We start from the raw sequence: 21,202 nt of genomic DNA, 5'->3' as shown, positions 1-21,202 counted from the left end.
AATTTGGGGGTCAGAGAGCCATCAATAACGTCATAAGCATACAACATAGAGCCAAGTTTATTCCTGAGACAAGCAATCACAGTACAAATCTTTACAGCATGTTTGAATTTGTGTCTATGGAATGCAAAATCTCAAAAAATATAAATAAGTGGTAGGGACAGATTCTAACCCACCTCAGATCATCATGACTTTTTGATAAATACTTAAAATACAGGAAAATGAATCTGTAGATCTGGGCAGTTCGGTAACATCTCTGTCTCCTATCTATTTTAAAAGAAGATACAGAAACATCAGACAATTGTCATCTGTCAGGGTCATATAGCACAAAAATTCATCCTTGGCAGCTAGAATCAAAAATACATTAGGAGCCTCAATTTCTGGAGCAAATTTTACCCATACCAAGATCCAGGTTCCTTTTGTGGTGCACATCTGCCACTGAAATCAAGAATTTTTAGCAGAAAGTATGTTGAGTGAGGCAATGTTTAAACACTAGGAAATGAGGAAGAGAAGCTAATAACCCAAAATCATATTTCCCATAGGACTAAGCTATGCACATAGAGCCCTCAGTTAAGCATTAAGACGTAATTCACATTCACAGCAAAACCTTCTGACTCACAGGCGCTTTGTTCCTCGAGGGCTGGACAACTGGATTACTCTTTAATTTTTGAAGATGGATGGTGGTGATGCTGCTGCTCGTCTTTTATAGCAGTGGTTAAAGCACTCACCCAGAAACTGGTGAACTGACTATGGTTCAGTGACTTCCTCAGAAAGAGGGGGTTCAAATCTATAGCTTCTAGCCCAGCTTCTGGCTGCTAAGTTAAGTCACAATTACTGGTGATTTGGGCAAGGAGGGCAGAGCAGGGAAAGAAGGAAAGGGGCAGTCGGCTTCCCGCTGGTGCTGCATGGCTGTTCAGCAAAGGATGTAAGATTTATAAGGCCTGAGAGAAAGAGAAAATTAGAAAAATGGAGCTTGACTCTAGCCTAAACATGAAGGCTTCCTCTGGGAGTAAGTAAGAGCCATCCTCTTCAGTGTTGCTAATGCTTCTAATTAATTTCATTTTAAACAAGGTTTTACAGTAAGATTTTCATATGTGTGAGTTGGAGTCACTCTTTGATACATTTATCAACATTAATAAAAAGGTGTGTTTACAGTAGATGCCTGATAAACGGCTGTGTTGGGATGTGGAACCATGCTATGTGCAGGGTGACACTGCACCCTGTACCATCATTCCAAGACCCATCTGCATCACTGCCCATGCTAAGCAGCTGTGTTACACCAGCAGGGAGCATGTGGGCGCACTCTGGAGCTGCAGTCCCCTGAAGGCATTTTCCTGTCTTCATGCCAGCTGAAGGCCAGCTACAATGCAGCAAGCCCTGTGCAGCTACTGAGATTCACCGGTAACACACTGGATAAATGATAAAGAAGTAGCTGCTATGAAGGAAAACTGATAGTAGAGTGAGGACAACAGGGGATGAAGTTGTAAATGGATACTCACAGAAGCAAGCAGGACGAATCTGGCTGCCAAAGGCAGTCTTCCCAGAAAGAAGGAGCAGAGGTATAGAGCAGGCTTCCCTCGTGCCGATGCCCATGTACACCCAGCTCTGTTGACAGAAAGATGAGGAGTGTAAATGAAATGAAAGCCAGACATAGGCAAACTTCAGGATGCCATTTGGGTGCTCTCTTAAAGCAGGATGAAACCTAATGAGATTGGTGTCTTCTCAACTTTTCAGTACATTAAATGCTGTTCTGTTTCGATTGCTTCCAAATTCATTCACCAGTCAGGTTACAATTATTGCTGCCCTTGGAAGAAACTCCTAATTTCCTCACTATTGTTCATTCAGACACTTTAGTTAGTCGCTATTTGGGGCAAGTACTGGAGATGTCACAGGTTTACTGATTTCCTTTTTAATTTAATCTCTATTTTATTTAATCCTAAAGAGTTAGGAGATCAGGATCTATGCAAAAAAAAAAAAAAAAAAATAGCTTCTTTGTGCAATGTTTGCTTTGGTTGGCTGACAGTGAATTTGTAGCCACAGCAATGGCTTTGATTCACCAGGGAGAAAATCATGCTTTTACCTAATCTAACCAAACCAACCTTGTTCAGATTGATTCAGCTTCCAGCCTTGGCTCTGACCTCACCCTTACCCTCAATCCTGCCTCACTTTCACACTGAGTATTTTATACAGCCTCTATTTTCTCTCTGCATAGCTTCCCCCCAGCCCCCTCCCAAACCAGCCTCCATGTTCTCCTCATCAACCATTGCTTTAGAAATCTTCAGGCTGGATGGGCAGGCATGCAGTGCTGGCAGGTGGTGTAGCTGTTAGGCAGCCTTGTGTATCACAAGAGATCTGATGCTATCAAATTTCTTTTCCCCCAAAGACTAAAGAGAGCAAGCCTTTGTAAGCATGCAGGAGGGGGATGAAAACAGTTTGTCTCCTGAGCAGCCAGCCTTTGTCATTTTACAAATGAAATCACTTTGGAAATTTAGAGAATTAATATCATAATGAAGACGGGAGTACCCATTAGGGTGGTCTAATGTTGCTCTGGAGATATATGATGGATGTCCAGTTGCTGTAAGCCCTTATTTGCAGAGAGTCACCTCTGTAGTTGCCATTATTAGGAAGATGTCTGAAGCGGAGGATCAGACACAACCATTGCAAGATGAGATAGTGTTTGACTGGTTTCCAGGGAACCGAAGGATACAGCCTTAGTTGTACCTGTCACTATGGCTCCCAGCTTTTTTCCCCCTTAATGTCTTTTTTAGCTGTAGGAAGTTTCTCTTTAAAGATTCACTGCTTCTCTAATAGCACAAAAAGCAGTAATAGGAACATAAAAAATGTTACCTGGATTGCAGAAGAGCTTCAGTTTATTGCAAAACAATTGGTGTAATTCATCATCAGAGCATTGCAATATGCTGTATTAGTTAGCTTTTTGCAAATAAAGATAACCACGAGATCTAACCTGTGGTGCATTGCTTGCAGTAACTGGAAATATTCACCTGCTGCATCCACTTCTGGAGATACCTATCGCTTTGTCAGAAAAGTGATGCTGCGATTGCCATTCCTGGAAGCACAGCCTCAAGAAAGTAGTACTTCCAGGAATTATCTTAATGGGCAATTGAATCATCATTTCTAGCACTCCAGCATCTTTCCCAGAAGGACAGTTTTCCACAGGCAGTGATTCCAGTTAGAAGAAAATGTGGATATCCAGATCTCAATTCTAATCCTTTCCTGGCTGGTTTGCTGAGAACAGAAGCTTGATGCAGATCTTAAAATTGGGAAGAAAGGCACCTGGGACATGGGATTCTGGAAAGCATTCAGCACAGTGATTTTGTCTGCACTTCATTTTATAGTCGCTATTCTATCCAGGTCATTTATTTTCTTCCAATTATCTGTGTTCCCTCAGTAATTGTCTACTGGTCACTAACGCTGCTGCTTTGTTGCATTATTTCCTGGGAAGCTCAATAGCTGGTGTAAGCTGTCGTGGCTGCAATGTCTTCCATGAGAATTTACACCAGGGCAGTATCAGGGTTTAAAGAAAACCTGCTTAAATTTCCCTAATGTCCAGACTTTTTCCCAGCTATGGGTGCAGGCAGAACAGCTTGCTGTTGCTAGCCTTTTCAAATAAATGCGACATGAAGGGGCCACACTTCATTCTATATAATCAGTACTGATTTGGGGGAGTAATCAGTGGTAAATAAAAATGAGTGCTGTTGAAATACCCTTTGTGTGTGTTCTCATGAATTACTCATGAAACAGGGGTTACAAATTTCTGCCCTGGTAATGGATCTGTAGTGCCTTTATTTTTTTGTTAATATACAGTGGTTGTGGTGTAGAGGGGGCTGGTTTTGGGGATTTGCTTTTTTTTTTTTTCTTCAAAATTCCACCTCGTTCCCCTAAATCTTCAGTTTAGTGGCCAGATTCACCTTGGTGGGAGCAAATGCAACTCTATCGATAGCAATGGAATTGCGTCTGCATATGTCAGCGATGAATTTGGCCCCATATTTATTGGAAATACCTGGGCTGTAGTGATATGATGTGGTAAATCATGCTGAGAGCAAATCAAACAGACAGGCTGTGGCTGCATCACTATTTCATAGAACTCAGGTCATAATGGACAGGACAATGCTGTACTGCAAAATTCAGTGCTAAGGAAAATACATTCTTTCTAACCTTTTATGAAAATACTTCTCATCCTTCAAAGGACAATTTAGGCAATGTGACCACTACTGGAACAAGTACAGAAGCATTTAAAAGGCAAATAGAAAAACACCATTGCTCGAGAGGAGAACGAGTGTCTGTAGATATTCCCATGCTTGTGCTATTCCAAAATTCCCATCAACTGTTGCATACACCCTCCAGAAATAAAGATAATCACTCTCACTACAACAAATGAAAGCAATGCAACATACCGGTTTTCAAGCCTAGCAAACTACAAATGCAATATCAGCCAGAGAAGAGCTAATGAAAACAATCACATTAAACATAGCTCTTCAGTGCTTGGTGCTCAATAAGTGAGCAGCAGGCTTTCTCTGCCTGGCTTACAGAAAACAGGAGGTAGCAGTTTGCAAGGAGCAGCGTTTTAATGTGATTGGACTATAACAGACAATCTATTTACAGCATGCTCTGGGGAGCTTATAAACAAATGTTGAGTAATTTCAGCCAGCAGTAATTACCCTTGCAGCTGACAAGGATAGCATGATACTTTCTCCTTCACCTTCAGCCCAGTCCAGAAGGCACTGTACACAATGGCACTTCTAATTATTTCTGCATTTCTATGGCTAAAGACCAAAGTGTGTTATTAGAGAACATTTTAGAAGCTTTTTAAAAGCTTGTTTATTGGGACAATTAAAAGTCATCACTATGACAGCAAATAAAAGGTTCCATTCCTCGGCACGCGGCGGCAGCGAGGTTCTGCCCGCTTACCTTGTCCGCCTTGTCTACATGAGGCAAAATTTACAGCCATCCCTCACCACCGCTAATATCAGCTCAGCTGCATCAGTGCTAGCGAGGTGGGCAACCCTCAAGTGCGCAGAGAATTGGGCTTTATAAATATCGTATTATCTAACCCTGCTTAGAGCACGTTGAATAAACATGGTACTTAAAATGCTGTTCACTCATCTGTGCTGGAGCTCCCGACACAGCTGAAGGCAGTGGGGGTGAAACCGTCAGAGCGCTGAGGAGATTTTTGCAGAGAGCCTGTGCTGCAGAGAGGGCTGCGGACAATCTGCCTTTTTGTCTTCTGTAAAAAAAAAAAGAAAATTAGAACACAATTTCCTAAACATCCATTAACACTTAAATACTGGGGAAATACATGGTAAGGATTTGTCTCCAAGGCACAGGGCACACAGGTGGGTTAATTCTGGGCTGGGTGCAACTGCCATGAAGGAGCCAGATAGAAAGAAGGGGCAGGGCTGGGACCATTGATGGCACAGGAGCCAGGGAGTGCTGCTCTTCGAGTTCCCCTCTCCCCCTTGAGAAAGCATACTTAGGTCTTTTCATTTCCAAAAACCATGAGGACATGGTGCAACTCCTGGAAAGCCCCCTCCTCACTATTATGGCTTTGGCCCTCCAGTGCAGATTAGAAAGCAGTGGTGGGCTTCCACTGCTGGATGAGGTATCCAGCTTTGCACAAGTCTAAATACATGTGCTTTACCTCAGTAACTTACCGATAGGACAGGAACGCTCATCCTTCCTTCCTGTCCCTTGGCAGGACCAGTGGTGGTAGCTGTGCCATCAAAGGGGAGATCTGCAGCCCCAGAGCAGCCTCAGGACCTCAGGGAGGCCTCAGGAGACTGCGTGGCCTTCAGCTCTCTCTTGTTTGGCCCAAAGCATTGTTTCATTTTTTTCTCTTATGTCATTACTGGATCTCGTGCTCACACTCTATGAGTTACATTCTACCATGGGAACACTACAGCAATTTTCACAGAGCAGTTTTAGAAATGTACAAAGTGCCATTCGCGGTGAGGCGAGGCATAATCAAAATGATCGCTGTAGGCAGTTGTAATTAACACAATGATTTAGTCACAAAGCCATACACAGCTAGAACTTTTATTTAACATTGTAACACACTCATATATGAGCCAAACTATCCAAAAGTAATTGGGAGAGGCAGTGAACTGTGATGTGTGCTGGTTTGCAAACACCACGGACAGTTTGGCGTTCGCTGAGCTTCCATCCGCCTCAATAAATTCAGTTCAGACTCCTGCTATAGGAATTGACAGCAGATATCTAATCCCCAAAAGTGGATTATTTACATTTTTTGATACGTTACATTGCATTACATCCTGTCATGTTGCATCTCATCACAGACAGATATAATATTGCATAACGTGATGTGACATGATGACAGACATCAGAAATGTTTTTATGTTGTGTTTTTTGTTGTTGTTGTTGTTGTTTTGGTGGTTTTTTTTTTTAAGTTTTTTTGTGTCTGGTGTCCGAAATGTTTCTGAGTGATTTCTAGGAAGAACAAGTAGTAAGATCCTGAACTGTGTGCTCCTCAGGCAGCCAGCAAGCTGCCTCTGCAACACAATGTTCTAAATTGAGCAGTGTTGTTTTGTGGCTTTAGGAACCCTCAGCAATGCAATTCTGCACATATTTTGCAAATATTTTTAAAAGATTCATTAGGAAGGAAATCAGCAGAACACATGTTCAATAACAACTCAAAATGGCAACAGCTGCTACAAATTACCCAGGCTGAAAGGAAACCCCAGAAATATATTGCAAACTTTAACAATGTACTTGAGCTGTTGATTGTTCCTACCGCTGCTCGCCCCTCGTCTCTGAGATACAGTTGGTGAAGGAACATTAATTTGTCCTTGTTCTTGAGACTGGCAGGTGTCACTTTGCCCAGTGTGGGATGTGAGTGACAGATATTTTGCAGCTGATGAAATGAGAATGCAGAAATTCAAGAGTTCCTCTGGGATTTCACTGGTCATTTGTGGCCGGCACAAGGGCAGGGCCTGCTGCTTCGCTAATGCAGGGCTGGCTGATGCTGCTGGCGCTGCAGCCTGCCACACATTCACACCATTTTAAATAATATTTGTGTTGGGAAGCTCTTCGCACACACACACGCACACACTTGATGGGAGTGTGTAGTTCTCTTCTTTCCAAACTGATTCTTTCTGGGAAATTGTTCTAACAGTTGGTTATTTTTCTGCAGTGTGCTAAAGCCTTTCTCAATAGGATTTTACCAGCATCTTCTCTATTTAATTCTTTGGATAATATAAATTAAATTGACATAAAGCAAGGCATAAGGTAACACAGGTGAAGTTGAATTAAAAATAAGAGCAATATTAAAAAAAATGCAGTTAATAAGATAATTTCACTACACAGAGGGCTTAGTAAGAAACTGGGGAGATTTCTATCAATTGAAGTATTTCTGTCATCTTATTTATAAAAATGAATTCCAGGTAGAAGTGCACAATGCTTAGTGAAAGAAAAAGAGGCACAGGAAACGAGCACTGCAATGCTAAAGAATTAAGACTGAAATTTGCTGAATTTTAACACTATCCTGCACTTTGTCTTCATCTTTCTTTTATGTCTCAGACCATTTTATTTGCAGGGAACACACAGGCTATGATTTCTAACATTATGCCAAAAAATAATTGTAAGTACAAGGAAAAGAGGCTGTCTAAAACGGATATCTCAGATAGACATTTTCAGCCTTCATTTAAATAATACTTTACCTTTTTCTACATTCATCAATTTTATTTGAAAGGAGAGGGGTTTAAATTGTTCTGTCATTTCTAAAATATTTTTTATAAGAGCTGCAGTGCATATAAAAAGGAAAACTGTTCTGTAAATGCTGTTAGCATTTTATTAGAACTATGCGTTATTTTTGAGGTGGTGATTTTCAAGAAAACCTGAGGATTTCAGAACAAGGGCTCATTTTGCTAACCACGTTAACTGTGGTACATATAGAACAGCGTAATTCAGAGACCCACTAACAGCATTTTCAATTGTGATAAAAACTTATTAACATATTTGCCTCTTTAATGATTAACTGTCTTTGAATATTAAGAGATTTTTACAACATCTTATTCACACCGAGAAGACTCTGCAAAAGGCTGAGCTTTTTCTTTATTTCATAAGCGAGGCTTCGTTTGATATGCATTCTGATTTTAAAAGAACCATAATATTTTAATCGATCTCTCTTTAAAGATTGTGATTATTATAAATGAGATACAGCCGTGCACATCAAGCCTGACTGGTAGATAGCAGGTCATGAGTCAGGAATTATATGAAGAGGGGAAGTAAAAACTAGAAAATTTTCCAACACGATTGTTTAAAGGAACAATCACAATATACTGACACACGAATTCAAGACTTCAACTGCAAGTGCAGAGTTACCAGCCTTCATTTTATATTAATTTCCTTCCAACTAGCCTGGAAAAAATATCATTTGCAATGAAAAAAAATAAATAAAAAAATTAAACCTCTATATTATTAAGAAAAACATGCAAATTCATACTGAACTCTTCACACTCATGTAATGGATGACATTAAAAATCTTCACAGAGAAACATATCTGATGAAAATGTTGATACAAACTCAGGCTGTGAAAACACTGGATAATGTCATTTGCCAAATGTTATTTTAATGTAGATAATTACTTATGTTAAATAATTTGAAAAACACATAAAGATAGCATCTGATGTGATACGAGCTTATTATTTTAGCCTAATTCCATTATCAGAATTACAAAAATCCTTTCGAACAGATATTTTTCCTATTAAGCCTCTATTCACCCCAAACCAATACTGTTTTATTTATATGCCTGCACACACAGGCACACATACAACTATATCTACACCATTTCAATTGATATTTCCCTCCCTACTCACAGATGCAAAGATACACTGTTATCCTTTGGAAATCAAATATTTTTTCTAGACAGCATGCTTCTTTAATTAAACTGTATTCTTTACAGTGATCAAATATAATTAGCAGTAACAAGTATTTAATGAAAACAAACTGCTTCCCTTTGAAATCCCTCCAACATGCTGTACTTTAAGTTCATCACTTCCCTGAGATCATCGTATCATAACAACTACAACTAAGTATATGATTAAAAAATTGCCAGTTACTGACTCACTGCACACAAATCAAAATAGGTGAGGCAAACACGGGAGATCCTGATCTGTGTCATGTGCAAATTGCATCCTCTAAGATACTGCTTGCAGTAAACTAGTACGCAGTTGCAGGTTCGATCTGCTATAGATTTGCCTTTTAACTATCCTATTTGATATCATTATGTAGTAAGACATTACCCCAGTATCTTTGATTAATACTGAGCGAGATGAGAAGGAAGTGAGCTTGTACTGGACTCATTGACAGCGAGGTGCTATAGCAACTCTCCTGTAATTAATTGTGAGTGAAAGGGGGTTTGGTTTTTGCAGCCTCGTAAAACTTTTCCCACATGGCTGAACCCACGGTCAGGAGACGTTAGGCAACATTAACTGCCTTCACATTTCTGTAAGGCTCTGGAGGAAGCGGCTCGGCACTGGGGCTCCAATTCTGAAAACCTTGGGACACAAGACATCAGCGTCTACCTTTCATCTTAGCTGAGATTTGGAGAGGGTTCAGACCACAGAGGCTCCTTAATTCTCACTAATTCATTTGCTTTCCTGATTCACTTGGCTTGGGATAACCTGCGAATGATAATGAACCTGTAAGGGGAGCGCTTAGTCCCTTGCCTTTGAATGTGCTCGGCATGGATTGAGGGCTTTCTGTGAATCTTGCAAGAGGAAAAGAATCTTATTAGCACTGATTGCCAGTCATGAGGTTGCCTCTAAAAACTGCTCTTGTATTTTTAACTCTTGCTTGCATATAACAACCCTGGCCAAGGAGAGATGTGTTGTTTACACATTGAACACAGCATTGTTCTCAACATTTACTCATTTCTCTTTGTAATTTGATCTAATCATAACACATTTGCTTTACGTATGTCATTACTATACCACTATGAACACTTCATCATTTTTCCCATGATTATTCTACAAGTTCATAACTAGCCAAGTCCTCATCTCTTCACCCCCAGCTAAACATCCTCTTTGCATAAATGTGTGCTCTCTAGAATAAAGGGTCTCATTTTCTTTTTTTCCTTTTGTTATTAACCATTTCAGCAGAGAACAGCTAATACTGCTTTCCCTGTTGCCGGCAGATTTCTAGCGGGTTTGAGGTTCACTTGTGTTGGTTCTTATATTTTTTATAAAGCGTACTGTGGTATGAATAAGAATTCAAGCTCTGGTGGGAATATATGAAAATAAAACATGGCAAAAATGGCCTTACTCTTGCTTCTCTCTGCCAAAGGTAAACTCATATTTGCACTATTTTATTTTTTTTCCATTCATTTATATGAATTTAAGTAACTGTAAAGCAGCAGCAAGTTGAAACCCAGAAATCTGTGTTTGATTGACTGAAATGAGACCACCAAATGCCTTCTGGAGGCAGTTTTGCTAGTGCATATTTTCAGAACTGGGGATTTAGAATCCAGTTCCTCATGTGTCCTCATCATTGTCAAACCAAAATTCAAATTCCTTATTGAACACTGGGAGATATCAGCCTTAAAGGCAGGCTCTGCTCTGATCCCATTCTTGGAGACTGTATCTGGCTTTCCTACCAAGTCTTCTTAGGTAGAGCATTTAGAGCGTTTTCAGATGGACGATCCATCTTGTCTGAAAAAATATTCTGCTGTGGTTCCAGCCTTTTAAATATATAGTACATATGCAGTTCTATAAAACTAGTGGTCTGGCTTTGGTATTTAGTAACAGGTTAAATTAAAGTCTGCTATCAGCCAAAGTGAGCATTGTGCAACTTCCACATCTGGGACATCTATTCATTAACCATTTGTGAATGCTGCTGTACACTAAGACAGTGAAAGATTATTTTAGACTATTTTTTTTTTCTTATGTACAGATGAGGGCGGCACGGAATTTGACAAAATAAAAAATTGCTTCTGGATTCAGATAATAAAATAAGTTACTAGATTCCCCTTGAAATGAGCTTTACACCTTTTCTGTCTAATTTGATATTTCCTCAAAAGAAGCTCCATGTGACAAAACATTACACCCACTGCTTCTTAAAAGAATTTGCCAAAAAAGAATAATTATGTGAGACTGCTACAACTCAAATTTGAACTGGAACTTCTTGTGTAGGAATATGGATTTCTATTACATTGATAGGCTTAATTCCTTTTCAGGGGGCATGAACAAGAGCTGATCAGCAAACAGGATTTATGTTGCATGGGAATTCTAACAGTTTGACATTTGCTTGTCAAATCATTAAACATTTCCATAGGACAGTTACCAAAAAAAATCCCAACTTGCTTTGGAAATGTCACACAAAAATATCTACATTTTGCATCAAAATGTCAAAACAAAACATTGATTCAAGCTGCTATGTTTCAAAATGTCAATTTGGTATTTTTTTATCAGTATTTTGGCTGTATCTGATGCGTAAATTCTATTTAGAAATTTTTTGAGAAAATTTCATTGAATTTTGCTTTTCTGTAGTAAAACAAAGGCTCAAAAAAAAGAAAACCAAAAACCCACCCTATTTTTTTCAACAATAATTTTTTTGCTGGAATTGTCTGCACAGCTCTATTACAGACAACAGTACATGGAAAAATACTTCTTTTCTAAAACTTCCTCACAGGTACTTTCTGCCATTTTTAAAAAGTGCAAACGGTATTTGCAAATACTGTTAGACAACAACAACCACAAAAACAACAATGGAAAGGAAAAAAAAAATGAAAAACACTCACGGTTTGCTGAATCTGTGGCCAACAGCATGGAAAAAATCCTCCGCTGTCATGTGCAAATTCCACCCTCGTTACATTTGTAAATATAACTAGGTAAAGAAAGACAATTTTTGTTCATGGTATGAACAAGATGTTTCAATGACACCTTGTTCATACAAAGTACAGTAGATCCCTGAGAGCCCACCTCAATACAAACCGTCCTAATGAGAATGTTTTTGGATAGACAAAAATAAGAATACTCAGTGAAGAAATCAGTTTCAAAGTATATCCATATCCTGAGGATCAAGCTGCTTGTTTGACTACATGCTATCTCACTGGGTTTTTCACTTTTTCATTTTTCATCTAAGCTTTGTCCCCTAGTATAATCATAGAATCCTAGTATCATTAGGTTGGAAAAGATGTCTAAGATTATCTAGTCCACCCATCAGCCCATCACCATTATGACTACTAGCCACATCCCCAACTGCCACATTTACTCTTTTCTTCAAAACCTCCACAGAAGGGGACTCCACCACCTCCTTGGGCAGCCTCTTCCAAAATCTTGCCACTCTTACTGAGAGGAAATTTTTCTTGATATCCAACCTGAACCTCCCTGGCGTGACTTAAAGCTGTTACCTCTCATCTTAATTAAATGGCTTATGTATCCTGGCTGCATCTACCACATAGAACCTTGAAAACTGTGGGAATTACAAGGGGGGGTCATCTTAGTACTATGTTACTGTCCAGTTTTTTGTTTGTTTGTTTGTTTTTCTCCTGTTATTTTCCCAATTGGATTTTCTTGGGTGTTTCTCTGCTGGGATAAGTTATATTCCTAACCCCCTAGGCCCAATCATGAGCCCATGAAAACCTCTGGGAACTGAAGACCAGGAGCTGGCCATCTCATAATCTGTTAATCAACAACTTACACATTTTCCTCTCCACCACTCATAACACTTCCAAAATTTCTGTACAATGCTAAGCAGTTTTACAGTAATAAAATACAGCTTTTAACTAATCTATTATCCCTCCATGTCTGAGAATGTGAGCAAAATCGGAATGTAGAACTCAGCCACATTTTTCAGCTCTACTTGCAAATTTGCTAGAGAAGAAATTATTTTCTCCTATAACATTCTGGTCAAAAAGCATCAATTGGCAAGTTATGCTCATTTACATATATTTTCTATTAAACTTTTCTATCATAAAAAATTGCCTTTATGATCCAGACACATAATTTATTATGCAATGCACCACCACCATCATCACACTGAATTGCATTTTACGTGTTTATACTAACAGGGAAGGTGATCAGCTTTAGCCTTCTTTTCATTATATGCATCATTCATCCTCCAGCACCAAGATCTCTGGATTCTGTAGCATATCCATCATTATCTAACTGTCAACAGTTTTCAGAGGTTCCACTGCTTTAAGCTCATTATTTCTTCAGATTGGTGAATCTACAGAGAATCTTTCCGCAACATACAGAATTCAGCATGGTACATATGTGCAGATGAATGGTAGAGGCTTGTCCTTCACAGGCTCTTTGTACCTAGCTTTGCCCCAGAACTGCAGCATGTAATGAGCAGCAAATGCATACTCATAGAACTAAAAATAATAAAAAGTTAAAAGGCATTAAAAATAATAACCAAATAGCTGCACCTTTGTATAGATGAGATGTGAATAATTCTAGCTTACACACTGTTCAGTAGTTTGGGGTTACCATCTCCTTATACTGCAGGCTACATAGACAAAGAACTGTGCTAAGATCAGGAATTTTTTTTTTCCTGTCTCTGTTTACCTTAGTGCATTTAATTTAATCAATAGCTGAATGGTGAAGAGGAGGAGAATTGGATGGTTCAAGAGACTGATAATGGGATATCGAACTTTTCATCTCTATATCATTGATTCAACATAGGAATTGACACACTGGTTCAGAGCAGTGGTCCATCTTCTCAGATATATCTCTGACAGTGGTGTATACTAGATATGCTTCAGGAAGAGGCATCAGAAACCCTGTAGTAAGCATTTATGAAATAACCTGTCCATAGGAAAGGTTTTTTTCTAACTCTCTTATTTACAGCTTGCCTGATGTTCGCACTCAGGTTAGTCTATAACTTTTCAAAAATCTTTTAAATTCTACATCTTGTGACATAAATGGTGCATTTACCTACATCCACATCTGACTGCCTCTGCAAGCAGTTGAAATCTTGGCCACCAAGTTGCAAAGAGTTCTAGAGGAGAATTATAAATGGTAATAATGTCTAATTTCATTGCAATCCTTCTTAGCTTGTCATCTTTCTAAATAAATAAGGTCTTCTGCAGTGTTTAACTTCTCTTAACTAACCATTATCACTAGCAGCCCATAAGTCATCTACTGACTCAAAAAATAATTTAAAACTTTCAATCTGCCTTGAAATGAAGGGTTTTGATACTTCTAATTATTTCTATTTCATCTCTATGCTTCATCTGTTTCAGCTGCATTCTCTTTGGGACAGGATAACCAGAACTGAATGTAGTACACAACTAGGTCAGAGCATATTGCTGATGTACTTAATGACATTCTAAGATTTTTGCTGTTGTTTCTTTTCCATTCCTATTGCATCCTAAGCATGCTTTCTTTTAACTCCATACATAGTAAAATGCTTCATAGAACCATCTAGTATACGGCATAGGTCTTATCTTGAGTGACAACAGCACTGAATTTGGGTAGCACAAATTATTCCTTATGTTAGATTTGTCAAAACTAAACTGTTATCCTGACTATTCAACAGAATGTGTTAAATTCACATGAAGTTTCTGTACTGCATTTTTTTTTATATAGTGAATTTTCTGAAATATCTGAGTTTCCTTCACTGTCTTTTTCTTATAAATATGATACGCATTTTGCTTAACTAAAATACAGGAGAAAAGAAGCCAGTGTCAAACCTTGCCATGAAGTCTGGAAATCCACCCACATGTATAGACACTTACTAACTTTCTGTAGGTTTGCAATGTCTTTTCATAGTTTTCCATAGTTTTCATAGTTTTATTTAAACAGCTTCTAATCACTTCATGTATTCTCCTCCTGTGGCTATTATTTCATGGCAGCATTTAAATAAATAAATAAATATGTGTACATATATATATATATTTCAGAAATTCAGTTAAAATACATTGCTTGGTTAACATAGCACATTCTGGGCTTTCTTTGTGTCACCGTGTCACTTTCTGTCATGCTGTTAATGTCACTATTATATAACACTAAAATCACTACGTTATCATTCCAGTGTTAATTTTAATTTAGCCATAGTGAGTTGGCATTTCCAGGAACTTTCCTAAAGCCTTAGAAAACAGCCTCAGTCCTTGCTACTTTGTTGACAATGGCTGCATTACTGGGACATTATGTATTTCCAGGAACATCTCAGACACTTTTTTTTTAAATACCTTTCCCAGTTTTGGTATCATGCTAAGTAAAACCTTTCAGCTTTTTTCTTCTGAGTTCATGACTAAATGAGTGAGTAGAAGTGCTGAGCCCATCCAGATTTTAAATATTCTTAGCAGGAAGTAGAATGGTGTGACACATATTAGCTAGGCTGCAAGTGAAGGGTTTTTAATGTTACTCTAAGACGAGATAAAAAGTACTTTTGTTTGTTTCTTTTGCAAAACAAAGCTCTCTAATCCAGCACCTACCAGGAATGTTCATTGCTGGCTATATGAGCCTGAAGACCACCTAGAAACAGCAGTTTCGGAAGTGCATAAGTCTCCACCTTCATTCTCTTCTGCAGATCTAGCTGGACTGAAGTGTTCAAACTGCCAGCTGGAAGAAAAAAATAGTCAGCTTAGTTACACTCAAGATTTGCATCACTTCAAAGGCACCGAGGATCAAGGAGGCCCACACCCTGCACCCAGCTGAGGAGAGAGGAAGAGACTAACAGTGTGGGATACTTCTCAAGAGAGTGCCTCCCTCTCCCTGCACACACCCAGCATTCCCATTGTATATGGGCACTAGGCACAGCTTTGGGCACAAGAAATTCTGCTTTACTTCTCTGCCCACATCCCTCATAGGCACGTTCAAATAAGCTGAAGATCTACCCCATAGCAAGGGAAACATACATTATTCTCAACATTACTTGTGCCATCAGTGTTTTCAGGTTAATTTGTAAAAAAAATATGACCTGAAAGCCCGAGTTTCAAATGAGACAGTTAATTCAAGGCTTGGTTTAATAAACCTAATTTATTATGTGAGATAACAGAGTTCTGCAATCAACTGCACAGCTTCATGGCTGAAGTTAGTAATTCCTGTGAATAATGCTGCTAAAAGTATTATGTAGTCAGTCTACAACAGTCAGTTGTGGTGCCTCGAAAGCAGCTATCTGCCATTATTGCTAAAATGAGGAAAAACCAAGAGGATGAGTCATCTCAGCTGTAAATAACTTAGTTGCAGGGGCACAGCTGGAGCATCACAGCTCCCTACTCTTGCAAAGCCTTTTCTTTAGCTGCAGCAGCATGCCACTACTGAGGGCCAAAGATGAAGAAGTTTTGTAGCTTGCTGCTGCCATGCTTGCAACAAAGCATACTCTTATCTTTAGCATTTCTGAGTCTTTCTGGTGTCTATGTTTAAAGCGTAAATGTAGCACTCCTGGATGCCACCCTCAGTAGATGAAAGTGGACAACGTTGTAATAAACAGTATAAAGCACTGCAATTACACTGAATGTGCTGGCAATGCCAGAACCAAGGTCAGGTAAATAAGTTATGAGTTGAGTTTACTGAGAGGGTAATTCTGGGAGTGCAGGAAAATGCTTAATTCCAATAGAATAAATAGAAGACTGAAAGGAGGGGGGGAAAGGGAAAAAAAAAAACCAACAAAAAAAACCACACTGCAGGAGTCAGTAATTTCTCTCCTTCAGCCTTCAGATGAGAAGTTGCAAAGCTGGCCAAGCACAATTATGAATGATTTACCTACAATGCATAAGGTATAAGATACTGCTTTTAAGTCAGATCCACCTGTAGTCCTTTATCCTACAGTAGCTTCCCAATCTCCTCTTCTGCATCTCACACTACTGTGATTATACAGATTATAATCCATTTAGAAGTGTATATCAAAAGCAACATCAAAAATATTTTGAAATACAATCTAGTATTGCAGTCAATGAACAGTCAGAATGCTGGGACAAGTGCCGCAAGTTTGTAGGAAGATGCATGTGGGCTTTGCTCTCATTTCTACTTCAGCCAACATTGCTAGCCACAGGTATAAAAATTTGGGAGGGTGAATTGCTACAACATTGATCAGCCACAGAAGAAAGTAGTTAGAATCTGAAATCTAAAGAAAAAACTCCCCTAAGAGAATGCATGAGGTCTGCATCTTCAGTTGCATCTTCATTACAATCGTAGGCAAGTACACGCCTGTCAGACTCACAGCCAGTGCTGTCTGTAGCATGCAGTACCTGGAGGAAGGCATCCATGCAGCACAGGGCGTTTGATGAGAAGCTCAGCAGCACACGGGACCTGCTGCTCAGAGCCTGCTGGCACGCCTGCCCCACAGCACCGCTGAGCAGATGGGGACAGAAGCCAGGGCAGTAATGCTGTGGGGAAGGTGGCTTCTTTGTAACACTTCCACTTCAAGCAACTTCTTGTCAGCAGTCAAACTTTCAGGTTCATGGAGTTGTGGCCTCCTGAAACTTGCTGCAGGAGTGACATAGTTGTTAGTTTATCTGACCAGCTTTAATAAAGGGATGTGATACTATAAGGCTTGCTAAGGGATGCTGGTTCTCTGTGCACAGCAGAATGATGGTTGGATTAGTGGCTTTTCACACTGATTTTCCATTGCTTCAGTGAGATAAAGTAAACCTAGAAAAATCTAAGAGACATACCCACCTTTTATTTTTTTTTCCCCTGAGTTTGCTAATATCACGATGTGCTGCTGTCCTTCATAACAAACACTTGCTAATATCCAAACTACAGAAAAAATCATAGTACTTTCTGCTTCATTCATAGTTGGATATGAAAAAGTGAATTGGATGTTCTCCAGCCTGAGCTGTATGGAAGAAAAGGACTTTTCAGAACATTCTTTGACAGTAAATCTTCATCACCTTACCCTTCCAGGTGGGAAAGTATTTTTGGTTTTTTTCCACGTTTTTAATCATACTACAGACCTCTCCGCTGACAGCCACTCCTTTATTCATGAGTCTTTGTATGGCTTAAGGATGATATAACCTCTTAATAACCTTAATCAGGTTATTTTTATTGTGTTTTAATTCATTATAATCCCGGTAAGTCCATGGAAACCTGTGGAATCAAAATTTGTTTTTTTAATGACTTATCTTTAAAACATTAGCTACAAATGGCATTAAATTATTATTTGTCAAGAATGAAACTTGTGCATTGATAAGAAAAAACTTTACAATGCTAGATCCAGAGGTTTTATTTAAGGAGAACAAAGCAAAATCCATAAGGGGTTGCCCTTTCTCCTTAATTTGAACTCACAAGGTAATGCTAATTTGTCACTAACTCTTCAAGTTACTACTTCTTAACTACTCCAACAACATCTTTTGGCAACATCTAAGATGTCCTGCTGCGTACAATTAATCAGTATGTTGCTTGGCATGTAAGTTGTACTACAGCTCCCAGTATGTACATATTGTATTGGTGTTGGGTATTCGACTGCTGGTCAGTGAGGTTGCAATGTAAGCACAGTAGATGATGTTTCTCTGAGACGTAATGAACTGCTATTCTACAAATTCAAACTAGCAGTTCTGTTTGTGTGTTGGCACTGGAGCCAGACAAGCGCTCTAAGAACACCAACTGAGCAGACAAGTCTTAAACCTCAAGAAATTCACTGCACTGACTTTGCATTCCTGACAGCACTTACTAATCCTGTGTGATTCAGACACAGTTCATACTTTCAACAACTCTCCTAATTAAGCCCAAAATTCAGAAAGCACCACTTTAAGAGACAAAAGACCAAGACAAGCAAGAGGAAAGTGAAAGAAAGAAGCAAGGAGTTGAAGAATAGCAAGAAGATTTTAAAGCTAGATTCTATGCACTTAGAGAAAAAAAAGAAAAAGTACACTTAATACTCTGCTTCTGCCACTTTCCTCTAAAGTATTGACTACTGTCAGAGACAGGAAATTGAGCCAGATGAGGCTTAATCTAATATGGTTACTCCTGTAATCCTATTTCCATGGAGATCTGTTATTTCACTGAAGGCAGCAGAACTAACAGATTCTGTTATTTGATAATTGTGGATCTGTTTTTGAGGATCTAACTGCAATAAGCTGTCTACTTGCCCTTCCTCAGATAACAGGCCAAATTCTGCCAATGGGTCTTTGGAGTCAATGTGAGACATAGAGATGCTGTTAGGACAGACCTGCACACTGGTGGTCACATTCCCCACAAGTCAGCCTGTACTGTGCATTTCTGTTTTTCCTGTAGGAAAGGAAAATTAATTCTTAAGCCAGTAGTTCTAGTGTTCATTTTCTGAACTTAAACTATTTCTTAAGAGGCGATATAGACCAACTGAAAGTATAGAGTTAAAAAAAAGGGGGAGGGGGGGCTGGCGGAAGAGAGAAATAGAAAGGAGAAGGGGGGGGGGGGGGGGAGGAAGAAGAAAAGGAAAAGAAAAAAAAGGGAAAAAAAGGGAGAGGAGAGGAGAAAAAGCTAAAAAAAAAAGTGAAAAAAATGAGGAGGGGGGGTGGGGGGTGGGGTGGGGGAAGAAAAACTGAAAAGGAATGGTGTGGGCATTTACTTGTAAAGCATTAGAAAACAACACTGTAAATAATAAAATGTAAGTTTATATCATCAGTTTCCCTATAATCTGCCGTCCTCAGGCTTCCAAACACAGGCTATTGCTGTTTCTGCCTGGTTGCAAACACTTCAGCAGCCACCTCTAACAAAGCACATCACAGCCATGAAGGAGCACAGTGAAGACCCACAGGCAGGTGCACAGCACAGCTGCTCCAGTGGAGACGGAATACCTGCATCCCTCTACTGTGGGTCTCAGCTCTGCAGATATAACTCTCATTTGTTCATGTGCTCTTACCAGTTACGGGGCAGTTAAAAAAAACAATGAATATGGTTAAACATGTATTATTAACTTGTTGTTAAGCAATAACAGCTAATGGGAGGACATTTCCTAGCAGTTAATGATTGACCAGGGGAGATGACTGGGGACCTTAAAACAGTCAGCCATTAAATGTGGAGCAATACCCTTGCTTTTATCCACTGTTGCTACTTGCATTTCCCCTCTCTGTTTACAGCTCCAGATTTCTGCACTCCATTAATGTGAATTTCAGTTTCTTTACTTAGCTATGTACATATTCCCAGCCCTTAGTAACTAGCAAATGAAATCTTCATTCACAATAGTCTAAGAGATATTCAATAAATTATGCTCGGATTGCTGATTAAATGAAGATCATTATGAAATATTAAAATGAAGATTTTATCCACATTTTAGTGGTCACAGATGAAAAAACTAAAAAGATCAGTGTAATCCATTTATTGGTTTATGGAAAAGTCCTACAGGGAGTGTCACAATTCCCTATGCTATCCCTGATGCCTTTTGCATTAGAACCTCTGATTTTGCTGAAAGATGTAGAAAAAAAAAATCACACACAGCCAGATCCCTCCTGGCTACACATCTGAGAAGGCTCAGGAGCACAAGGTCCGACACAGCAACTCATGCTCACAAAATGAGCCCAGAATCACCTGTTTCAGATGTTAGTATGCAAAATTTTTCCCAGTCTGGAGCTTTCAACCAAATGACACCACTTGGGTGACCTGTTTTCCCTCTCCCTTCCTCCTCCTCCCTCTTCTCCCATTACCTGCCAGGCACACAAAAACTGCAGAAGCTAACAGGCAGCAAACTACAAACATACAGCAAACTATTTCATGGAAGCATATTTTAAGTAAAATAGTTGTTTATCTTACTCAAGGAGTCTCATAACAGATCCAGATTTTTCCCATTTGAACAAAAGTTTTTGTAATAAAAAAGGAAAAGAAGAAGTAAAGTTCTTGAAATCTCAAAACAAAATGTTTAGTCCCTTCCAGGTGGGAGCAATTTGTAATGCAGAAAGAGCCTACATCCAGCGAGGAGGATGGGATTACTTTAGCACATTTCAGGATTCTTGCAGAGTGAGTTGACTCAGATTTTGCCCAAAGCTATATAATGTTATTGGGATACTGATTGACAAAGATCAATTTCAAGTTAGATTTCTCTGATCATAATCACCTGAAGGAACTCTTTTGAGTAACTATGTGCAGCTTGGGCGACTTGATGGTGCAGCTCTCACTCAAGGGGGCAGCCAGCACTCTCCTGCTCATGAGCCTTTGCAGTCAAACGCCCGTCATATTCCCAACTTCACTTTGCCTGCTTTTGTTTCGAGACTGAATATCTCTGTTTCACTCATGTCTTTAAGTCACAGGAAGAGTCAGGCCTTCCTTGTGGTAGGTGCTTTTCATAGAGATTGCTCCCTGCTGCCTCA

At 39.3% G+C, this 21,202-nt stretch overlaps 1 long non-coding RNA gene across 1 annotated transcript; it reads right to left on the bottom strand.

Annotated features, from left to right (window-relative positions):
* Positions 1-401: 401 nt before the first annotated feature.
* Positions 402-19,226, bottom strand: LOC146760057 (uncharacterized). The gene is made up of 5 exons (XR_014948193.1): positions 19,090-19,226; positions 17,168-18,008; positions 15,413-15,539; positions 11,771-11,856; positions 402-5,242 (listed from the first exon to the last, which is right to left on the bottom strand). It is a non-coding gene; the product is annotated as an uncharacterized LOC146760057 (long non-coding RNA).
* Positions 19,227-21,202: the final 1,976 nt, after the last annotated feature.

The sequence above is a fragment of the Coturnix japonica genome, chromosome 7 (assembly GCF_054131305.1).
Source record: "Coturnix japonica strain WE chromosome 7, WE-NBRP24, whole genome shotgun sequence".
NCBI lineage: Eukaryota > Metazoa > Chordata > Aves > Galliformes > Phasianidae > Coturnix > Coturnix japonica.
The sequence above is the reverse complement of the archived record's forward strand: the minus strand, read 5'-3'. Positions and strand labels throughout refer to the sequence as shown.